This window comes from Camponotus floridanus, unplaced genomic scaffold (genome assembly GCF_003227725.1).
Source record: "Camponotus floridanus strain SB8 unplaced genomic scaffold, Cflo_v7.5 scaffold42, whole genome shotgun sequence".
Taxonomy (NCBI): Eukaryota; Metazoa; Arthropoda; class Insecta; order Hymenoptera; family Formicidae; genus Camponotus; species Camponotus floridanus.
The window spans coordinates 1,550,177-1,576,022 of NW_020229570.1; the positions used below are offsets into that span (position 1 = coordinate 1,550,177).

At 31.6% G+C, this 25,846-nt stretch overlaps 1 protein-coding gene across 2 annotated transcripts in view; it reads right to left on the minus strand.

Moving 5' to 3' along the window:
- Positions 1-25,846, minus strand: part of LOC105254435 (igLON family member 5) — a 186,668-nt gene that overhangs the window by 49,201 nt on the left and 111,621 nt on the right. The window contains exon 1 of one of the 2 annotated variants that reach the window (XM_011263110.3): positions 22,826-23,626. The exons of the other annotated variant lie outside the window; for it this stretch is intronic. The gene's annotated coding sequence lies outside the window, so the exon portion shown is untranslated. Of the gene's footprint in view, positions 1-22,825; positions 23,627-25,846 lie in introns of those variants that run through there. 2 annotated transcript variants of the gene reach the window in all.

Consider the following 25,846-nt stretch of genomic DNA (forward strand, 5'->3'; position numbering starts at 1 on the left):
ACAAAAGTATAGGGACAAATTTTATTACACGATTTGTATTAAATCGATAATCAAAAAATTGAAATAATGGTTAATTAGAAAGATATGCGATGTATAATTGAATGTCTGAGTGTCGCATTTTTGTAAACCATGTTATTATCATGTTGACACAAAAACCAAATATTCACGTATATATATATATATATATATATATAATATATAGTATCCAATTTACAGAGGGACATATTAGAATCGCTTTATATTCGATAAAATTCACTTTTACTTATTATTAAATGCTACCTCTGTTTTACTGACACAGTTTCTCTATTTACAACGAGCTCGAGGGAACGCTTTTCGAGAGAATTTCGCTTATTGTCTCGGCCTTCCCTACAATCCGAGGTCGTACTTAACGACCTGAGGGATGCACAGGTGGGCGCCGAATCCTTTCAACGGCCAAATGAAAATCCTTTGAATGTTTCCTACCTTTTGTTTCTCGCTTTTCTCTTTTGTCCTTTCTCTTCCCGTCCCATAAAACCATCGACGCAACGTGACATAATTGTTAATGTGCTAACAGCGTTTTTCTCCATGAGTTAATACTAGAAACGCCATACTTCACTCGCAATCGCGGAAATTCTAACAAGATACAAAACCATGTTCCGCTCTAGCTTTATTTCAATATTTGGCAATATAGTTCATTTCTATATTATAATTATAATTAATATTATTTACTCTTAACTCAAAGAATATAAAATATATAATATTTATTTTATTGATAAGAATGAAATTTCCTGAAATTACACAAGATATTATTTTAATGGCTACAATAGAGTCAATCTTTTCTTAGAGAATAGCGCAACAATAGTTTTTGAGCCACAGCGATTGGAAAAAATGAATAATACATTATACTTTTCTACTTATATAAAGTTTATTTTATTTCTGTAGAGTTTTAATTTAGACTTTTTACTAGTCATAAAAATGTATACTTTTCTAAGAAAGTTTTGATGATTTCTTTCGACATTTCTGTTAAGAAAAATTCAATTTTAAATCGATTTTCGATCGAAGAATCCATCATTAAAGAGGCACTTTATATAAACAAAAATGGTTGAATTTGTAAGGTTAAAAGTCTGAATGAAATTGCAGCGGTTAGATCGTTGAGGCGAATTTTATCGTTTTCCGAGCGCATCGGCTTGTTCGGCGATTGCCGACAAACTCAGATTTACGGGATTGTTTTTACATAATTGGAACAGAGCGACGTGCTCAACGAGTCTTTCCTCGTTATCGTCAATATACGCTACCTCTTTCTTTCCTCTTGGTCCATTCTTCACGCCGAATTACAGTAACGCACGAGTACCAATCTCATCGCCGCATATCCACCCGAATGAAAGGTTCTCTCACGGAGAGTCATTAAAATTTTTCCAATGCGTTATACCGCAATTTTCTATCCCATTCATTGCATTTGAGGGCAAAAGAGGAAGAAAATTATTTAAAATTTTATGTACCGGATGTCTTTAACCAATTAGTTTTTTTCCTTTTTTTAGATGTTGTTTCAAAAAATTTAAAGTCTTTTTTCTACAAAAGCACATAATGAAACTGAATCATTTGTAATCTTTTATAATTAATTATATTAATTAATCAATTACAAATAGAAATTGTTTGCATTGAAGTTAATAAAATAAAAATAGAATAGATTTTTTTATAGATTGACATTTGTAAGGTTTACTTCATTTAAGCTTTAGGTCAGATTAAATAAATCATCGATAATTAAATGTATATTTTTGTTTTAATAAAAATGCATTATTTTTAATGCCTGACAAAATATTTAACAATAATTTATTATATCGTGTAAAAAAGACAAAGAATAAAAAAATTCAAGGAAGAAAGGACAGTATATATGTATATACTTTTACATTTTATATCCTGACAAAATTTACTTCCAATGACATATTCCAAATAAGGCGCACAATTCACAAATCCATTTTATGTCAAATTATTCTCACTTCATCCGTTTATTGACGGATTGCTTGACATATCAGCCATGTAATCAAATGGAGGTATCACTTTATAGTGAGAAATACTCTTTTGCGTTTTCAAACATTTCCATGAACTTCATTGATTTATGATATAATGTCAAACAATTTTGTTCTGGATCATACACAATCTGAATATACTATATCTATTATAAAGCGATTTAAAATTTTTATAATTATTAAAAATGCGTAACTTTTCATCTAAAAATTAAAATAAAAACATAATTTAAACTATTGTAGTATAAAGTCTTTTAATTATAATATAAATATAACTTATACGATAAAGCAGTTATAAATTTTACTCTATAACAAGAAGATAATTTTTTTATCTTAATTTAATATATACTACGTGGACTTAATAATTTACTTTATCGTAATCTGCTTTTACGACACAGTCTTATGCAAGTTGTTAAACTTGACTTCTATATATATATATAGCTGATGCGTGCCACAAGTTCTTCTGCTGAAAACTGCAGTGTAATGACAGTAACGCGACAGGCCAGCATCGCCTGTTAATTAGCATCGATTGCTTTTGCGATACATAGTTGCAGTTTTTGCATATCCATTTGCGATGCGTACCGTTGATTGATGAAAATAGGAACGCTATCCAATACAAAAAAACGATTGCCCTCGACAACGATGGCATAGTATCAATGCGATCGTATCGATATGCAAAATTCCTGGGAGGAGGAAGCTTCGCTCGCGTATAAATTCCAGAAGCAATAATCGTCGCTCATAATCGTTCATAGAGCGTATTTTTTAATTTCGCAGCGATGGGTGCGCGCGCAAATTCGCAATACTCGCGCAGTCTTGTTTTCACCCCCTATCTGGGCCGGTAAATCAAACGAATCGATACACTTAATGCAAACTCCGTGGCAACTGCACGCTCGCCTATCGGAGGAATTGCTTTATGAGTCACCCAACGACGATAACGGGGGGCGATAACGTCGATAAATCGCAATTATCGTTATTATCGGTATCCGGGAAGATGGACGTCTTTCCGGATCCTTAGTGGTGTCGGCATGTTTTAAATTACCCATCAAATCTAAGTGTTCCGCCCAACAAAGCGATACCGCCTGCCCGCGCGTCACCTCTTGCTTTCCTCAGTAAACCTTCCGTGCTCTCTCCCTCAACGTCCGTTTGATCCTAGCGACGCACACATCCTCTTCGTTTACATAAGTCTGACAGATATGTGCGCGTTACGCATGTCACGAAAGTACTAGAGGCTGCCGGATTTAGAGTATCACAACCGGGGTCAAAGAGAATATCGTATGAGACTCGGAGAGCTTGATGTAACATCTTTCTTCTCGCGCGCGCACCCCCTGGCAGGTAAACTAACTCCGCGTTAGAAATTATTCAGCGAAAGTACGCCACATTGCACGCCAACATTGAAATCAAATTCCTAAAGAAATCCTTGGAAATACCTTGGGAATTTAACTGCAGGTCCGACGGCTCAAGGAGAAATTGGAACAAAAGGACAAGGGGGACGATATCATTAATAGTGTATGAGTCTTGGTTGAGATCTCTAAATTTAACCGTGTTCAATATCCTTTTGCTGATACGTCGATTTTTTGTTCATTAAGAATACATGTCAACTATTATAATTATTATAAAAAAACATCGCAAGTAATATTATCTATTTTAAAAAGACTTATGATTTATACTTGTCTCTTCTACATTGTCAATAAATTCTTGATATACATTGTTATTCCGAGTTAACAGAGATTTATCACCATTTTGAACCAAAATAGTGTAACTCGACGGTTTGACGATTTTAAAAATTAATATGTGTGCGAATATTTTATTCATTCGATACGAGTATAAAAATGTATATATTATTTTTAATAGAACGAAGATAATATCGTAGTTTTTCTCGAATTAATATATTTCACGAATTAATATAGTGACACTACAGAAATTGTACATTTTGACAGCTCAAATCTTTAGAAATCTAGCAGAGTAGAAATCTGGCTGATTTTATTGAGAATAGTAAAAAGAATTTATATCAAATTTATCTTTAAAACATAAAAAAATAATAAAAAACATGCTTATTCTGATTGACGCTTATTCTGATTGAACTTTAAATTGTGTATTTCATAAAATGTCATAAAAAATGAGAATTTCTCAAAATGACATGTTATGTTTATATGCATCGATATAAGATTATACTTTTATGCACTAGCAAATATTTTTTTTTTAATTTTAGAGTTTATTAAATAATGCAAGCAAATAAATAGGGAAATAAGTTTGTAATATTTCTTCATGAAACACTTTTGTTAATTAAAAATTTTTTTAAACTAATTTTTATTTTTTCTACAAGCATTTAACGACCAGAAAGACATTTAATTAAAATAACTAAAAAAATCAACGTTAATATTATAGTTTGTATACGTATTATATATACGTTAATATTATTATTTTTGAAGATGAAAAAAAATACTTTGAAATGTAGTGCGTTATTTCAAAATATTATCCAACAGGAATATAATAAAAGCAATAAAATCATGCATTATGCAATGTTGTGTGTTATTACATTAATGCTCCCCTAATATAGTTACTTTACAATCTAACAAACAACTATGTCAGTCCCATGTAAATAAAATTGTACAAACAAAACTATAATCATATCGCAATAATACATTATTCACTTAAGTGAGGTGCTAAATTAAATATACCTTCGCTCCATGAATTATTAATCGCGTTAAATCAATAAAATCTACCTCATCGCGAGACAGCTTTTAAATTTAATAAATATACATACAAAATTTAGCTCCGCGGAATATTTAATACGAATTTAAAGTATATTATATCTGACGGAAGACACGATTGTGTCCCCTCCGGTCTAAACAAAATCGCGAGAATTTGTCTTCGTCTTTCGAATCTCAGCGTAATATCGCATGTCGGAGAACAGCAATGCGGAAGATATACGCACGTATTTCGCCCTTAATAACCTCGCCCCCTGCGACAAACGGCCCGCGAAGAACGCGGCATCCCCTGCCGTCATCCCCCTGCCCCCTGCGGAATCCGTCGCGGTGCGCCATTAAATGCATACCACGCGCGAGGAACATGACACGGTCGCGACGGGAAAAAAAGAGCCGGAGAAATTAGCCGACACATCTGTCGTCCCTCCTCGCGTGCGTTTCGCCGAGATGGGGTGGCTTCTAAGGGTGGTGACAAGGCGGGGGCCAATCAGCGTGTAATCTGTTTAGGTTTGCCGATTTGACACGGATGACTAACCGCAGCTAGCTGCCGCGCTCACGGCTTACCGCCCTCACGGGATTTGCGACAAGGAATACTTTATGAGGCCGACAGATGCGCTCTCGGATTATCCTTTAAACACACAAAATCCGTCTCTCGTGTTTTATTAACCATTGCGCGAGCGTGCGCGCGATCTCGGGGGCGTTTTATGACGGGGATGACTGTGTACTGAGAACTTAAACTCGGGTCAATTATACAAGCGCGGGTTAGATTTTCCTATCTTGATGATACGTCAATGATACCTCGTGCTTAACTATCGACTGTTCTCTCGTGCTCGTTTCTCGTCGACATATTTGTTTTCATGTTGAAGTCTACGGACGTATTTCGAGAGTTGTAACACTCTTAATATTTACTTTTAATATTAACTAATTATTAATGAAATTTTATTAATGAAATTTTACATTGACGTGACACGGGAATAAAATAAGTTTGATTGAAGAATGATTCTAAAATTAATAATATGAAAATATTTGGCACAATTCCGACAACTTTGACGATGCGTTTTAATATTTCATTTATATTAATCTCGCATAAACCAATGTAAGAGTCTCAAACAGCAATAATTTTTTGAGTTTCCAATTATGAATGTAACTAGATATACAGTAAATATTATTAGAATTGACATGGATATTATTAATTTAATTAAATCCCAAGAAAATCGGAATTAAATTATATTATACACATACATATATGAAGAATTGTAAATAATAATATAAATATTTTCACAAATTCTTTTGATCTATATTTAATTACGATAAAATTACGTATACAATAAATTATAATGAATCGCTTTTACAACCATTCTAAGCGACTGTTCAATATTATGTCACGAGGAATTTTACACGTACGTTAAATGTAAATCCGCACGAATTTGAAAGTGGAATATGATTCACAGAAATTCTCAGTCCTCTGTCAAAGGATTCGCGATTCTGCGAGAAACAACGTACTAATTTCGCATTTTATTTGTCCCTATGATCCGTAAGTCCGCGATAAGCCAATCGGCTTACAACGGAATCTGCGCGTAAGCGTGCGAGCATAAATTTGCATTAATTCAACGGACTATATTGTGCGTATGCTGGGCAATGTAAAGCGCGGGAGGAAAGAAAAATCGTCGGCCGAATAATTACTAGCCGCTCTCCCCCACTCTCCTTCTCCCTCTTTATATATGCATATTACACAAATGCTCTTATAGTTCCCTTACAAATATCCTATTTGTACTCTCTCCAATTTATGTGTATGCAACTGGAAAATTGCTATGTTCACACATTTGCGGTATCAATTGTATTTATACTGCACGGTAGCTTACAACCTGATATTTATTCATGATTGTCTTAATAATTACCTTATTACAGTTTAATCTAAATCGTAATATGTTGTTTAATGAAACACACATTACGTATATTTTGATTTCAATAATACTAATAACCAAATAGCAAATTCATTATTAATGTATGTAGAATAATTTTGTTTTAATTAGGAAGAGATGTAGATACACACACACACACACACACACACACACAAATTGTTTAATAGTTACAATTCTTAGAATTTTAGAAATTTCTGAAAATTTTAATTGTTTTATCATTTATATAATATAAATATTTATTACACTTAATATGATTAAATCACTTCGAGGAAATATTAGTACCGTTTAACGAGCCTGTTTCTTTTTAGAAAAATGTTAAAGGATGATTTATAATGTTTATACCATAATACTTTATACAATTTTATTTATTTATAATCCTTTGTAGCTTATACTATTAAATAAAATAAATATTAAATATTAAATAAGATGCGAATTAAATTATAGAGATGGATGTCATCTAACTGTGCTTATCAACTTTGTGGTGCAATGACTCTATGACTTTATGACATGGAATAAAATATTGCTGTGACATGTGCTCTTACATCGATCTACCGTGTTACATACAATCAATATTTATGGATAAACCCATTCAATATATCCATATTTTTTGCTAAAGTTAAAGTATTTCCCGATATGTTGAAGCACCATGCGTTATATAACCATGAGTTAAGACTGACATCATGATGCAATGTTTTTTTTTCTGCAACATGTTTATTCTTGGATGATCTAAGTGTGTGAAGTCTATTTTTATTACAGATAGAAGGAAGAAAATTCTACAGTGCTTTACAATAAAACATGCACAGACTATAACTTTTATTGTACAATATAACTACAGTGCAAAGAAAATGATTATCAGTTTCGATAAAACAATATAATCATTCTAAACACAATTAGAAATATGTAATATATATAAAATTATTATTGTAAAAGCTTGTATTGTATACAATATACGATAAAGATTATATTATGAAAAAAACATTCTCAACTGAAAAATATGTCGAAAGAGATATATCTCTTATCAATTAGAATAATATAAAGATTATATAAGCATCAGTTGTCTGATTGATATCAGTAATTATATAATAAAAACGACATAATTATGTCTTTACCAAAGGAAGCAAAATTCAAAGAAAAAGATTTAAAATTAATGTTAATATTATAAAAAAAATATTCATGATAATTCGTGTACTTTTATCTGCGAAACATTCGTTCCATGCAATACATTGCTTAGAGGACAAAGACAATAATATTCTCAGGAAGAGATCAAATTATCAGGTGCATGTAATAATTATATATATATTATAATTGAGCATGAAAAATTGATAAGAATCACTTCGCTTGACTATTTATGTGCCCTAGTTGCCTACATTTTTTGCATCCGTCCACGTGCATCACTGATGTCGTTTAAAGTTTAACGTAAATCCATAATGTATGTTAATGGCATGAGTCGCGCGCGAAAAAAAATACATATATATAGTGCGACAGCAAATAGTGACTCGATCAGAACGCTTAGATAAAAGAGACATAACTCCGATAAATTCAGCAATGATCTATGATTCAACTATTTTCTTCCCCTCGCTTTAGAAGATGGAATCGTCGTGTGTATGCCTTCGGCGGTAGTACCGAGAGGGTGATTTTCTACTGGGAATAGGAACGTCTGACCGTTTGATTATCCACGTTATATCTCGGTGCTCATAATTACAAGTCGAACGCGATATTCGTCACGCCATCTGCTATATCTCAGAACCCCCTCGTGAAAGATAGCACCACGAAGTCAAGTCGACCAAGAAAATCGATGCCGCAAGCAATGTAATATGTGCAAATATTGCAAGTCCTACCTTGTACATTGAAACTTTTAGCTTTACCCAACAATCTAACAGTATAAACTTAGTTTTAAAATAATCTTTCTGAGAGATAAAATTTTAATAAAATCATAAATATATTAGCTTTCGTATTAAAAATATAATGCATATATAATTTAATGTGATTTAAACTTTTTTTTATTATTAAAAATTTCCTAAATTTAACATTATCTAAATTTAAACGATAATTTTATATACACATTATATACACATACATAAACTCGACAATTTTAATAAGAACGTATTTAATTAAAACTAAATATAATTAAAATATCAAATATATTAACAATAAAATCTATCTCATATTTTAAGAATTCAAGCACTCTTCTCGGTTCTTTTGAAATTAGCAATTCATCTGTCAGAATTATCTTGTACATTGAATAAATTCTATTCTTTCACTACATTATTAAAATAATATTAAATTTCCCACTGTATAAATATTACAAATTGAAATCTCTGAAACATCAAATGTATTACAACTTCTATTAAATTATATATATAAATATGCCTCTATATATATGTGTATATATATATATATATATATATATATATATATATATATATATATCCGTATTTTAATCAAATACTACGTCAAACAAATAAAATTCGCGGATAACTCTTTTAAACCATGTAACTGTCTAACATATATGAGATATATTTTTCATGAATCTGGAAGTGTAAGCAAGCAGATCCATTTCTGTAAATGTCACTTTCATCGCGCCAAATATCATGAGAGATTCGCGCGGTGGTATTTCCCGCCGGATTTAAGGTCGCGCGACTTGAATCGCGCTCCTCGTGCGGCGTACGAGATAAGTCTGTTTCATGTATATTTTACAAACCAGGCGGGAAAGTGCTAACGCCAGTTTATTTTGGAAAGAGGCGGATACGAAGGAAGAGGACGAGAGCGGCTGAACTGGGGCGCAATTTTCAGACAATTTCGTGTAATAACTTTTGCATGCAAAATTGCAATAATACGTTTTCCCGACGAACACGTAGGGCGCTTTATGTTATGCAAAGGGCAGCAGCCTCTTCCGTACTTCTTTTCTCTCATTTCTTTTTCTCTCTTTCTTTCTCTCTCTCTCTCTTTCCCTTTCTCTTCCTCGCATTTCGTTCTCCTTTTCGCATCAGTGGCAATGACTACTATCGTGAAGTCAATTTTTTCTTTTTTTTTTCGCTCTCTTTGAGATACTAGCTCCCGTCTTCTTCCCAATCTAATTTTCCTCTTTTTCTACTATAGTTCTGTATCTGTTGGTTTTCACTTATTCATACTTCAACCGCAAAGTTGTAATTACAAATGCCTCCCTCGCGATCACCGGTATTCATCAACGTGTTCTATATTGCTATATTTATTAAAATGCACTTGTTTGATTTATGTTCGGGTTTATTTAAGAAAATTGAGTAATTTACGTAATTAAAAGGATTGTTTAATAATAATAGATATAAAAATATTACTTGATAGAGAAAGAGAAAGAGAGAGCGGATAACGTGATTACTTGCATTTATTTACCAAGATAAAATAATTTAAGCATACTCTATACTCTTCTTTTACTATTTATCGATAAAATATCAATATTTTCAATATTCTATTTGTGCATTTCGTACAAAATTCATATCTTAATTAAATTTTTTAATAAATATTGATTTAAATAATTCTACTTAGATAATTTTATAGTTAGATAATATTTATAAGTACAAATTTTAATATTAAAAAAATTTGAAATAATACACATTTTTATGACTTGATATCTGATTCATATATCAATATTATATAATTTTATTAATTTAATCGCAAAAATAATGGTATATAAAAATGTAATATGAAACTGTTTCATAACATTTATTAATGTTGTAGTTAAAATAATTGAAAAATTGATTCTCTCTCCCGCCTGTTTAAAAAAAAAGTTTATAAAATACTGATTATTTTTTATTCAAGCGTAAATCTTAATTTGATCTAAAGTATAACTCCTCCGCTACTTTTGTATTTTATCTTAAGATGAATTTTTTGTCTCCCTTATGTTTCGATGGTTGTGATAATACTTCTTCAGTATTCTATATTTTTATAGATACTGTCGCGAATATTTCGCTTTTAACAGAAGCAAAGCGGATGGAAAAGTATTTCGAGTCCCATTGACAACTTGTCAGATGCAAATATAGCGATCGGATATTAAAGGACATAGAATATTATAAAAGATAAAAAATTTTCGAAAAGAATTTTATTTTCTTTCTACGCGGATGTAAGACAATTTCTCGTGCGGAGAAAGCGAAGAAGTGTTGAAGTATTAGCGAGACCCCTTCATGGAAATAAGATTTAAAATATTAAATGAATAAAAAGAAAATCGAAGTTGTGCATGCGAATTTTTCTGCAAGAAGAAAAAACCGTATTTCCATAATTTGCAATATTTCTGAACAAATCACCATAACAATATTCAAACAGATAATTGTATGGCTATAATTACGGAAAGAGCGAGTTTAATTATTGTGTAAGTATTGTCATAAAAAAACTTACATTATTTTTGATAATTTTTCTTTAATTACCTCTTCAGATCTTTTAGATATGTGAAATTAATTAACAGAGGTAAAAATTAAAAACATTCATATTAATTTAAATCGTGTGCTATCTTTATTAACTTTGTTAACTTTATTAACTTTTGTAAAATATATAATGAAATTTGCAGTACACTTTAAACTACCATATTTAATTCAAACATGTTTCATTTATGAAAATACTAGCATTAAAAAGAAGAAAAATATATTATGATAGTAAATTATGATGTTACAGTTATTATGCAGTGCTTTTGTAAAAATTATTTTTACAAAGTATATTTCTTGAATATTCAGGAAAATAAATTTACAGAAATAATTAAATCCTATTTTGCAAAAATGAGCATATTAAAAATTTTCTATGCTACACTGTTTATAACTCACTTAATATTATTATGGCTTTCGCAAAACGTGCCTACAATGTATTCAAAGTTGTTCACGTACGATTAATATCTATTATATTTTATTGGTGCAAAAATACAAAGTTGCTTTTAAATTTGAATTTAATTTAATATACAATCATTAAATTTTATAAAATTGCCTGGTTTATTTTTCGTAATATAAAAAAGTAAAATAAAGCCGAGACCAAAAAGAAAATTATTATTCTCTCACTCGTCGACAAAAAGTGCAGAGAAATTGTGGTCACATAAATACACCTGACATTTCAACTGAAACGGTAGCAAGGACGAGTGTTTTTTGATAATCGTGCTGCTAGAAACAAAGAAAGTGTTCGCATTTTATGTTGGTTTGTTTGCAAAAGCTTTCTCAAAAAAATTTATGTCTTGCAATACAAACTAAGAAAATGAAATAGAAAGAAAAGAAAAATAATTGCAATGAAAATAGGATAATTATATATATATTTCAATAAATATGAAAGATAAAAATAGCAAGAAAATCATTTTATATAATTTTATTATTTTAACAACTAAGAGAGTAATATTATTTTATTTTTTTAGGATTATAATCTTGCTAAAAGTTTCGTCTATTTGTGTGTGCACATATATTAATATTGTGTAATATTGTGTAATATATATTTTTTATATTAATTTAAAAAAATATATAATTCAATATTTTGTAACTATTTCATATATAACTATTTCTTATATAACTATGTCTTGTATAATCTAAAATCTAAATTAAAATAATTAGACTATTAATCCTTTCTTTTTGTTTAAAAAATTTAATTTATAAAGGGCTACTTATTTATTATTCTCAAGTTTATAAGTTTCGAAATAATATAAAGAATCATTTTATATTGTTTCCATCATGCAATTAAAATAATTCAAAATAGTTTATGTGTCAATATCACGAAAAGGACAGTTGTTTAATAACAAATCTGACAAAATAATTATTATAAATTAATATATCTAAATGAATATTAAAGCTTGTAAGTTTAAAATTTGTAATTCTAAATTTTAAACAAAACGTAGTTTTATTTAATAATTAGAGACTTGGTAGTTTTATTTAAATTCCGAATTCAATTTTTAAATTTATTCATCAAAGTTTCGTCTATTTGAATTATATCATTAAATATATCGATCGTTTTCTTATATTTTTTAATTTTAATTACATCTACAATTTTTAATCCCTGTACGATATGCGAATTGCACAAGATACCAATGAACTCTTTTAAAATAATAAGGAGAACGGTTGTACAATATCGAGCGTGCAATAGTTCCATATAACACGAGAGCAAATTTCATCTTCATATTCTAGAAATTGAACACGATTCGTACATTCGAGTGTCCGGCGAAAATGATGCAGCACTTTACATTATACATGCTGTAATATTTTTAAAATAAAACTTCTAGAAATACAGTTTAGCAAAGATATAAGATTAAATAGAATCACAAACGTCGTCATGTCGTGTTTCACTTCATGTAAGCAAACAGACTATACTCGTGTTTCTGTTGTGGTATCAAACATGAACAATGCTTCAAGAAACTTGATTAATCTTGTAAAGAACAAATTGTTGTCACATGTACACACAAAGATTCACCTTAAGCTTGATGATTCAAATTATCTTTATTTTTACAATTTAATAAAGCGTAAAAAGATCTTTACGATTTCATTAAATTATGTGTTGTAATTAATATTATTAATTCTGTAATTAATTCTGTTATACTTCGTAATTAACGCAACGATAATGATACTGCTATTTCCAATTTCGAATACGATATCATTAGTGGAAACGTGACAATGAGACATTACATTTAATTCAATTTCAAGAGTTTACGTTGCTACTATCGTTATTTCCAAATTTCTCTCCCCGAATTTATATTTAACTGCGCATGCATGTGTGGACTATCCAATATGATAATTAAAATAAAACCGTTACGTCGTCGTTCTATTTGTAAAATCAGCAACCGAGGTTGGACGAGCTATATATTTCAGCTTTTTTTTTAGGACACGTCGCGGCAACCGGATGTGTCCGAGCATAATAAATTCTACCCTCTTTCGTCATCCGGTTCTCCTTTACTTATGCTTCATTCGGGTATAAATCTTCGTATATATACAATGTGAGTAGTGTGTGAGTACCCTTCATGAATATAACATAAAAAGTCGTTTCGCACAAGCTCGAATACATTAACGATTCGTGCAAAGGAAACACGGAGATCACAAGTAGCTAGAGATCCAACATTGTTAAGTGCACATTGATGAATTTATTTTTAACAACTAACTAACATGTAAATTATATTTGGAATTATATTTTTTTACATAAATATTATTCATCAAATTATATATTCAGATATATGCAGCGTAATATGACATAATCTTGGAATTTTTATTTTATTTTTTTTCTAAAAAGAAAGCGAAAAAGTTCCCATTTCTGTATTTTCTACATTTTCTACATTTTGAAATATTTCAGATTTTGAGTTTTCTAACATTGCATTTATTAATCCATGAGATAATTCATGAGATGTAGATTCAAGAGCTCAAATTGAAAATCTTGATAAAACATTTAAGAGAATTAAGGGGAATGATATTGATAAAATATTAGTGATGATTGATTTTCATTAATTTATAATATTAAATTTTTTGTGCAACATTCTGAAACTCTTCTTAAATCAATTAGCAAGAATACGTTTATGATTAACGTTCTGCATGTAATATCAAAAAGCTTACATGATGCATCAATGCAAGTGATACATCGATCAATGTTGTTAATTACAAACAATATATCTGAAACAGAATGTCGTAATATTTTAGAATCATTTGTCATCAGTTATTGGACATATATATTGGTAAATACAACGTGAAATACCGTTGCTGTAAATCAAAAGAATTGTAAATTATATCTGTAATCCACGCGATGCCCATTGTACATTAGAGATGTTGATGGTCTTTTAATGCATTTGATTAAGTGTGCACAATATTGGGATTTTCTTTATATCTCATTGACGCATAACAGATGAATACCAACTCTGATCTACTATATTATCTACTATATGATTGTACGATTTAAACTTTATTAGAATCCCGAAATTTCCTCTAAACAAAAAATAATTCTTTAATTAATCTTTAATTTTTATTTTTATTTCATATTTTAGTATCATTTTTATATTCAAAGATATTATTTTATAAAATAAAATTATTAAATAAAATTATAAAATAAAATTATTAAATAAAATTATAAAATAAAATTATGAAAATAAAATTATATTATAAATGAAAATTTATATAATTTTATAATATAAATTTACAATTATAAATTTATAAATTTTAGAAATATTTTTATTATATCTCTCCAAACTATGTGTTTTAATCTTTTAAAAATCCCAAGTACATAGCATTTTTAATTTATTAAAATATGATTAACACAACATTTGCAATTTATAAAATATATAAATTTAAAATATATAATATTTTAATTTATATTTTACTTTAATATTTATTTCAATTCGAAAGAAATCTTTTCAAAAATCTGATATCCCTATCCAATATTTCTACTGATCTATAGAAAATATCATTGAAAGCTTGAATTATTATTGCGCTCATAACGATTCGTTTTGATTATCTTTGAATCGCTCATTTTATTTTAATAATTCTGTTGCTTTACGTTTATTATTGATGTAAAATGTGATTTGCATTACGATATTTTTCGAACAAATATTTCTGTTAAATTTTATATTAAGTGTCTTTAATATTCGAGATTCTTGGAATAATTAAATAGAGAAATTTAAATAGAGAATCGCACAAATATTTGATACAAATAGTTAAAATTGCAACTAATATATTGGTATTTTAATTATGACAATTATGATGATTCTTTAACAATCTGTGAGCGTCTATAATATTCATCATTCTTGTCGTTTCTGAGAAAAATTAAGCTGCGAAATAAATTGAGCTATAACAATAACGGTTTGATGAGGCTGAATACTAAGCGAATTTAACTCGCGTCGATATATTGTAATCATGTTATGCTGCTGACACGATTCTCGCAGTGTTTCTTCTTCGATAGTTTTCGCAACAATTAGAAGAAAGTTGCGTTCGGCTAACGAAGTACAGAGGGATTGCGGGTACGTATTTCTCTCCGCGAGACAAAGAGACACACCGGTAACAAATGGTACCGCGGTTTCATCCGAGAATGTCGCAACTTGGTCGTCGCGTCCAGGGCGTTTAATTCAATGAGGCGGGAATAAGTAATGTACCTTTGATAAAGTCATTCTCCTTCTTCTCCTACCCGCTTCTACTTCGGGGACCGCAGTGCATCCTCCCAAGTGCTTCAGGCAACGAAGCTTGATTATACAAAGACGAGAGCAATTCCGCCCCCACGACTCGACATTGTCCTCCTATCCTGGATATTCCGTTTTATGAGTCGGCACTATAATCCTTGCTCAGTATGTATTAACGGTAATCTTTACTATTAAATCGAGCTTTAGTCGGGATTCTCGGTATTAACACTGATTATTGCCTATTTTCGCGAGCGAGCAAATGAACAAATAGTCACCTTTCGGCAAATAATTGGTATACACGAGACTTATGCTCGTCAAGGCATCGCGCTCATTCAAAAAATACTTGTCTGACTTTCCTCGATTATTTATTTTAATTAAATACGTGAATAATAATATTCGTTAGAGATGAAATAAAATTACAACAAATATATAGTATTTTTGTGTTCAATTCGAGACAACGTCTTTAGTATTTCTCTTCGAAAAGCGTTAAGATAAACAGTAGTATATGCCTATGAAAAGCTTAAGTAAATATAAAGTTGTTCCAGGAGAACTACTCTGCTACTACTCTGACAAAATTCGATTCTCATATTTGAATTTGCAAATATTCTTACCAAAAATTTAATCTTTACAATATCAACGGTAAATATTAGAAACTAAGCGTTAATTTAAAGACTTGTTATGGTAGAATCCACCCAACAAATAACATGAAATGTATGTTTAAGCTATTTCGAATTTCCTGTATTCTATAAGGTATTCCGTGTATGTTCTGTAGATTATTCGGTAATAAGTGGTAATTAAATTAATTAAATATAAACCAATGTTATATAAATCTAATTTAGTTGCGACTAGGGATTAATATCAAATTGCTCCGTCAATATTTGATTAATACAGATATACAGTAGAAGACATAAATAATTTGAGATGCTGAGGTATCAAAAGATTGAAATAAAAATTTATGAAACAAAATATAACAAAATTTTCAGTACAAATTTTTGTAAACAATTTTGTCTAGAGAGTAGACTCGAGGGATATTTGATGATCAAATTATTCAAAGTATGCTCATACATAGTATAATATGTAAAATATATTTAGAAACTCTGTAATGTTTGTGTGCACTCGTTCAGGAAATATTATGGTCAGATAATAATGAAATGTTGCAGTCTACTGAAAGTTCTCGCTCTAAGAAATGTCAAATTTTGAATTCACTTGAAAATATTTTTGTTAAATTTGTTTATTAGATTTTTATTAGATTTTTTGTCTAAAAATTTGAAATTACATTAATCCTGTTATTAAAAAGATTACATAACATTACATTAATGAAATAAATTCATTAATTTTTTAATTATAAATAGCATTTAAATAACGCAGAGTTACATATTTATAACTTACACAAAAAATCTTAATGTAATGTTTATAATTATAATATATATATATATTTTGCTATAATGCTGCGAAACAGCTGATTTACGTCAAATAAAATCATATTTTCATATTTTAAAAATTGTAAAAGATAACAAATAGTCTTTCGTTCAACTACTGCATAAATGTGTAAACGAGTAAACCATTATTCTTGATCATTTTTCTCTAAAGGATTGCAAACATCAAATATAATTTTAATACATCCACGCGGCAAACTTTTGTCGTACCATGTTCCAGCGTGTGTTGTAATTTTTATCGTTCGCTTCCCAATGGAATTCTGTTGTGTGTTTAGGAATTTAGTATACGACATACACGGCACTCTCATCGACGCAATGTTGTTTGAAGCTCAATCCCTGCTCTACTTTATTGGAACTGGCGACTTTGCTGACTTTCATTTCAATGTCAAATACGGGCACGATATGTATCGAGGATCGAAATTGCGAGAAATCGCTTATAGTGCACATGACAATTTTGATATGCATATATAGTTTGTAACTTTGAATTACATTCGCTGTTTAATATCAAATGTTACTTTATTAATTAGCTACAAATATTCAGTAAACAAGCGGTAGGAAACATGATTTATCTCGATGATACAAAATTTATGGATTTTTCATAAAGCAAATAAATTTGCAAACTGTGCGGTAAATTTATTTTTATGATGTAAAAAAGTGAATTCTTTTTCATTTTGATAACTTTTCATCCCGTTTACATTGTCGGTATATTCGCAAACGTATGATACACGTTGTACATGTGTGTATATATATGCATATGCATGTATTAAATTAGTTATCTATTATAAAAAATAGTGTTAACGAGTGTATGTAAAAGTATAATTATTGTTCTTGTTGCTGACAATTTTATTTTATCTCTACTTTTATGCGGAACAATAAAATGCCAAAGTTCCATCGTGCATGTTTTATAAATAAAACGCTGTTCATTTATCGCGTGTTACATCAATAAGACTGACATACATTCTTCTCGTGATCTTACGATCCTCGAAATGGCGGGCAAGTCGCATAAAAATGGACATTCTTGTTCCTTGCAATTTATCCGTCTCATCACAATGTTAAGGAGAAAAAAAAGAAATCGCGGACGGGAGTTGGTATGCCATTACTGCTCTTCTCGTGCCAGTGAAATGGAATTTTTTATGACAGGCAATTCTTACGGATCGCATTTATGTTGAGTAAGAAGAATGGATAGATTCTTTAATTCGGTCGGGAAATATATAGCGATTTGTTACATATGCGCGCGCACGAACGCAGACACAGGGACACATACATACGAGAATTAATAAAAAAAGGCGGAAAATGGCAGAGCACAGTCGATCATCATCGAATATCCTGGCACTTCGGGAACGAAACACGGCATCAGTCTCGCGCAATTTGAATTGCCAAGCGCGCGCGCATATCAGGAACTTGAAAATAGCTTAATCGATCATCTCCTCATTTTGCATTACCTTAGCTGTCATACCGTAAGTTACTCGCTCAGCGATTCGATAATGCTTTGAATTATAATCGCGGAAAACGATATATATATATTGAATGGGATTAGTAGCTTATAGCGGATGATCGATTAACCATAAAGGGATCAAAACGGAATTATAAAATGTCGCTGTAACCATGTAAAAATTACTTGCTACTAATTATTGTTTATAATTTTTAAGAATTTCTTTACATCGTAATTATGGAAAAAATCATCATGAAAACAATTTTGCAAACGTCAAATCGGGCATAAAAAGATATTTATTATAAGTTGTTAATGACGTGTCAAACAGTCGATAAATTTTTGGAATGAATTAAAATGATTCTTTTTTTATGTCAATGATAAAATATTTAACAAAATCTTTTTAATCTATAAATAATCTGTAGAAATCTGCCTGAAAAGTCTCTGTTTTCAGTAAATTAATATATTTTTAATATATAGAGATAATAATTGTGTGTTATAAATTTATAAATAAAAATAGTGTGTTATAAAATAAAATATAATAAACAGAATCACATTTAATTATATTTATAATGTATGTTTAATATTTAGATACATAGTATGAACGCGCGCGTGATGTAGCTGTTATATTTAAATATAACAGACATACATATACATAATTTTTAATCAAATATTTTAATCGAATAATTATTAAATTGTAATACAAATTAAATATATAAATTAATCAAATTATCAAGTATCAAAATTTATGTGTCTTGATGTTTGACAGTTATAGAGTGACGATTATATTTTCTATGATTATTCACTTGATGTTCACACTTAATAGCGAATCCAGTTGAGTTTTACGTTCCTACTATTTCATGCATTAAAACCACTAACAAATCGAAGAGCAATTAGCGAAGTGACCGATTATTGGTCGTGCATCGACTTCTCTAAGCGATTTGCATAACGCACGAATAATTATAATCAAAGTAATTAATTGTTCCCCACGTTATCCGTTCTCACAAATTGTCATCGGATCTGCGAAACTTGCGAAATAACTAAATCGTGATCCTACGTAGGTTTGCAGTATTATTAATTCAATTTGCACAGTTGCATTACACATCAAAGCATAGCCAGAAACGTTTCTCACTAGCCTGAGACTTTTCTGAAAATGTAAAGTACACCTTGAACATAGGGCAAATTAGAGCTAAAATTATATGCTCTATTATTCTTAGCAATTTAAATATACTATGTCTTATGAAAATAAGAGACAGAGAGAGAGAGAGAAAAAAAAAGAGAGAGGGAACTGTGCTTTTTTCTTTATATTTGCCTCTTCATATGTAATTTAATGCAGTCCTGAAATATACCGTCATACGAAATTTTTATTTTGTAAGAAGTTTATCGCTGGTTCTACCAAGATTAACAAAAATATTTTTGTCATTATTTAAGAACTTCTAAAAAATTTTATGCGAAAATGAAGATACTTAACGCACTTTGTTTCAAATAATAGATAACTAATTTATTTTTCATCAAATATCAAAAAGAAAAGAAAAGAATAAAATTAATAAATTGAGATTTTCCATTAGCACGCTATATTCATTTCGAGAATAATTAAATCATTAATGGCTTTCTGAAGGTATTCATTCCGTACATTCACAAATCCCTTCGTTTCATCGACTTTTCAAATAAATAGAAACATATGAATGACAATTTTTTCGCTCATAGCAATAATAAAATATCCATAGAAAGATAAAATTCTATTGAAGCTAAGCTAATCTCTCTTATGAATTTATATACTATTTGTACTCGTTAAACTCTACCGATTTTATAAATGAGCATGTTTTTCTGAATATTAATCCGTGCGCTATCCGTGGAAATATCCGTAGAATTCAAATTGATTTATTTCACGATAGAAAAGATAACGAATAAAGCGCGTAATGCGAGTGATTGAATAGTGTTTCACTGAAGAATCGCTGACATCCCAGAGTGCCACACAACAAGCCGATAATGGTCGCCTGTTAATTACTCGTTTTAACAAGTCTGCTCCACGTCGCTGATGAATCCGCGACGCCCAGCGGGACGATTCATTACAGCATCGCACCGAACGGATTTATACCTAACTTCCTTTCTTTCTCCCTTTCTTCTTTCCGTATTCTCTTTGTATCGGGAAATATCTATCGGCTTTCTCCGGTACGAGCATAAATCCGAAATAGAACGGTGGATGGCGATCGATTGGCGGCACTTCGTGAAATTATGCCTCGTGAATGAAGATGAATAGTTTACTATCGTCTATTTCGTGTGTTCACGATAGCCGAAACTCTATACGCGTGTCGCGATTGTGACAATAGTCATGATCCCGTGTCATTCGCACACCAATCTATTTCCAGTGTTTCGCGAATTTCAAACTGTATATATAAAGTATCTTTTTTTTTTCAAACGTATGTATGTATGTGTACGTTAAAGATTTTTTTTATAAAGTTATTTTTTTTAGTTTTTATAAACAATATTTTTTTATACAGTTCACTCGTGTAATATCGACTACAAGAGAGATTAATATTAGTATTTTTTAAATATACATATATGCACGCGCACGTACGTGTGTGTGTGTGTGTGTGTGTGTGTATATGTGAGAGAGCTAAAAAAATAAACATGTATGCACAATAATTATGTATGCATTGATTATTATTTCCTAAATAAATGAAATTAGAAATAAGATACTTGAACTGTCAAATGCGCTTTATTCACGCTGATAGTTAAACTAAAATGTCTCACGTATTTAAATAGATAAAACATTTCTTATAATAAACATCACCGAGTAAAGTTTTATATTGTCCCGTCCTGAATATTCTACGTTCCTCTCTGCGCACAGTTGATATAATTTCAGGAGCGTATCCCGTACGCAAAAAGTCCGTAAGTAAACTCCAAACTAAACTTTAAAAGCTTAAAAACGAGACCCTAAACTCGGCCCGATAGGATAATCGATTAGCTTTGAGCATTTTTATTACCTAACAGTGCAAAAGCGTCCGTGAGCTACCGTCCAATAAAATTCCTTCCGCCAGAGATATAAGTTGGAGAACGCATTGCATATTCAGCGTGTACAGTCGATTGCATATTCGGCACCAAAATTCGCGTGGCATCGCTGATAAATTGTATTACGTTTTTCGTCTAGAGTGCAAATCGAAATCCCCATTCTCTCTCTCATCATCGTCGCTTTCGGTGAAAACGGCGTAAAATCCAATTAAAAAATCAAGAGAAAATTTTGCGTAGGGGCTCTCGCATATAAATATTATTGTTCATTGTCTGTAAGCGATAATAACGAAATAATGCGTATACTCGATCGGCCGGCTTTTCGACGACGATTGCTACTGTTATTATTATAACTAAAATGCTGCCAAAATTATAGTGTCACTATTACTATGTGCCATTTTAAGCATACGCGTCGTTAATCCCTCATGCACATGTACGCTCATTACACGATTAGCACGATATTTGAAACAACGTCAATTGCACTCTCTTCGTTAATTATTAATTCATCACTGAACATGTTTCATTACAGTCTTACAATATATATAAATGAGTAATATTTTGTCGAATTCAAAGAGATTTAATTAAATTATTTAAGTAAAATTGTATTAAAATGTTAATTAAATTTACTTTATAATTATAAAATAGAATGATTATAAACTGTAAGAAGATAGAAAACACTCTAATAATATAATTATAAACAATATAAATAATATTATAATATTATAATTAATTTATTAATATCCTTGAGTTTTATTCAATCAATTTTAAATGCATCGTTTAAGTTTTTATATAATGCACATGAAATTTTTAATTTAATTTAAATTTGTAATTTTACAGTAAGTAAAACATATGTAAACTTTCTTCGTACGTTTATTTAAAGAATTAGAAAATTTTTCGTCTTAGTCCTTCTTCCGTTTAATCGGTTTACGTGGACGAACGTACTTCTCTAACTATTGCATTTTTAAAAAATTCAATTTGCTTCACGATAAAAATATTGCGGAGCAATATTATTTATAAATGAAACTTTGTTAAAAAGCTTTAATAAAAAAGTATGGGTTAAAATGGCTAATAATATCCATCCTGGATAATTCCGTTGTAAATGATTCAAGGATTAGATCCCTCTAACAAGACTGACACGTTTTCTCGGGGCATCCCGTATACCTTATCACTTCACATAAAATATTGAACGATACATTCGCGCACCCACACCGATATGAAAAAAAACATATGGATTTCACTTACGGATGTCGGAACTACACTTTAAGGACACTGCGTACGAACTTCTTAGGACGAGGGAGTGCCAGAATCGCATCTAAATCTCGCTGCGAATGCAGTGCGGTCCTCCGGAATCTCCGCCGGATCCTCCCAGGGGAAATCCTCCTCGCGGCACAATAGATCCGGAAAAACCCGGATATCTCGTGTGACTCGGTGGTTACGCGCACTTTTACGCGCCGTTTACCGCAATGACGGCGACACGCACAATGCAGTCACTTCCGGTCTATGTCCCCGTTGCAGGATACGTATCTCACAGCTCCTTTCGTCGAGGACGCAGCACCGCTGATCCGAATCATAAACGGCACGCGCGTTTATTCTATCATCATCTCGCGATCAGTTTCGATCCGTTCCATCGATCGCGAGCGCGGAAACGTTCACTTTAAGCGGACGCAGAGGCGAAAGACGTCTTGGCGAACAAATCGCCATTCAATCGTCATTCATTCGCGATCGCGCGGCCCACATCCCAACGTCGATCGGAGCACTTTTAATGCACTGTCGCACTCCCAAAATGCGGGGGTGGGTGTCGTTGTATATTAAATGCTGCTACGTGAAACCCGATCGGCAAATTCGGAATTATCCGTGCGATTCGCGAAATCCACTGCCGGAAAGGGGTCGGAGATCGACGGTTTCCCTATCGATCGATATCGGATCACTGATCGGCCGCCGACGAATCGAGTACCTGTCGGCGAGGGTGAAAGAGGGTGAGGAAAACGAATGCGTGTAAATCCAACGTTCGCGAGGCGCGAGCGACACGTCGTGATGTTGGCGGGCGACTAACCTCCGAGAACCGCTCTGCACCCCCGGACACCGCGCATGCCCCCTACCTTAAAGAACGCACCCCCGCTCTCTCGCATCCCCGATCGAGTCTCCCTCGGCTCGTGCAGCTACTCCCCCTATTCCGCCGCTCCCCCCTCCCCCTCTTTCGCTAAACCGCGTTGACTTCATCTTTTTTGACGAGGAAACCGCCACTCTCTCTTTTCTCACCTCTCTCGCGCCCTTGTGTCCTAAAATATATACCTGCCCATCCCGTTGCCCTGTCAATCTCCATTTATATCCCCTGTCCATTTGCGTCGCGATAGCACCTCTTCCGATTAGTGTGTCTTAAAAATTCTTCCATTTTGGTCATCGTATTCTTGAGATGTCAAATTTTCTTTTTAACTATTTTCAGAGTCGTACTATTTCCTTTTCAAGTTACACAAGCGAATGGAAAAGCTTCTCTAATCACTCTTCTGGAATGAATCGAGAATAACTCTCTTGCTCGTCTAAATTAAAGTAATTCCTTTTCTTCAGAACTTCAATTTGAGATTATACGGTACAAAAAGATAATTTATCGTTAAATATTATAAATTGTTTTTATAACAGATAATGATTTTTTATGAAATGTATTAAAGGATTTTTAATTGTTATATGAAATTTAGCAAAGAATGTTAATTATTTCAATTAAATATTTGCTAAAGGCAAAGTTGAAATAATTAACATTTTTAAATCGCCATTCTTTGCTAAATTTCATATAACAATTAACGATTCAATTAACGGGTCTAATTTGTGTTTTACATTTGTAGAAAAGAGAAAGAATTGAGAATTGTATTTCTGTTTAGAGGTGCATTTAATGTGAGTAGAATGAGCAGACCGGACTGACCCTATGTTGAATAAAGCTGGCATTATATCACTGCATGTCACGGCGCAAATTTGTTGGCAAAATACAAAAACATTTCCCGCCTAGGTAGTAAAAAATACGAGCAAAAGATAGAAAATTGCGCGGGGTAATTTCTTGAAAATGTCACGCGTACGCGTCCCGGGAAAATACTTTTCGTACGCCAGGAAAGCTGTGCTACGGGATGAACTAAAACGAGTTTTCATTTTTCACCGTACGTTGGCAAACAAAAGGTTACCAGTATAAATATTCGGTTAAATCTATATTTTTAGCTTGTAACAGAAAAAAACGAAATAAATCATGAAACTACGCACGATACTGCGCTTCTTAGATGCAGCTTTCATGATCGGTCTCGTTAAAATATTATATCCCTTATTAAATAACCGTCATCATCTTATTCTTTTTATAATAACAAAAATTATAAATTTCTTAATATTGCATTAAGTGATGTAAAATTAAAAATTAAATAGAAATCCTGGACGATAAAGAGCCACGAAATCATATGAAAATTTCGTCTTTGATTAAAGCAAGGAAATTATACTATCGTAGAATTGAAAAGCTATATCTTGATGTATTTGTTAAAACGGAAAATTTGATCGCGGATGAAACTTCATAGACGGAAAGTTGCGGCGAATCTGAGCGGGGCTCTCCGTATAACTTCTACCACACCCAAGTAATAATGCGATCGTTTCATTTCGATCGCGCGGCACCGGCCGAACATTTTTCACATCGCCATTCCGGCGCGCGTCATAGAATTCGGGCCAATTCAACCGTCGTATTTTATGAACCATTCGAATGTCCGGCGTGAGCTTTTTTTCACCGACCCTTAATATTTCTTGCAACGGTGCTTCTCTTCACAGTTGATTATAGATTGCAGTGTATCGATAACGCAAGCGATAAAGGTCGGATATGTACGGTATATATTCGCTGCAACGATCTTTTTCTCAGTTTACATCGGACATTGCGGTACGAGATTATTATTTGTCACGATAACGAGAATGAACGGCAGGTCGTTTTATTGTCGATATTTTGTCGTGCAATCCGTGAGAATCGCGACTCTGCATCATCGATGCTCCTACTCGAGAACGGAGCAGGATTAAAGGAGAATTTAATACGCCTAGTATTCTCTGGAATAATTCAAAATCGGAAGTTTGTTCGCGAGTCGCAATTCTCGTCCAATTAGGAGATCATAGAGAATAACATCTCGCGTAAAGCAATTTCTCGCTTTTGACGTGTTTTTTGAAGATCTTTACGAGATATTGATTTGTTCGTTGCAGATACTAATAGATGCCTTTTATTATTACTCTCATCTTTCTCTATTATTTTCACTCTTC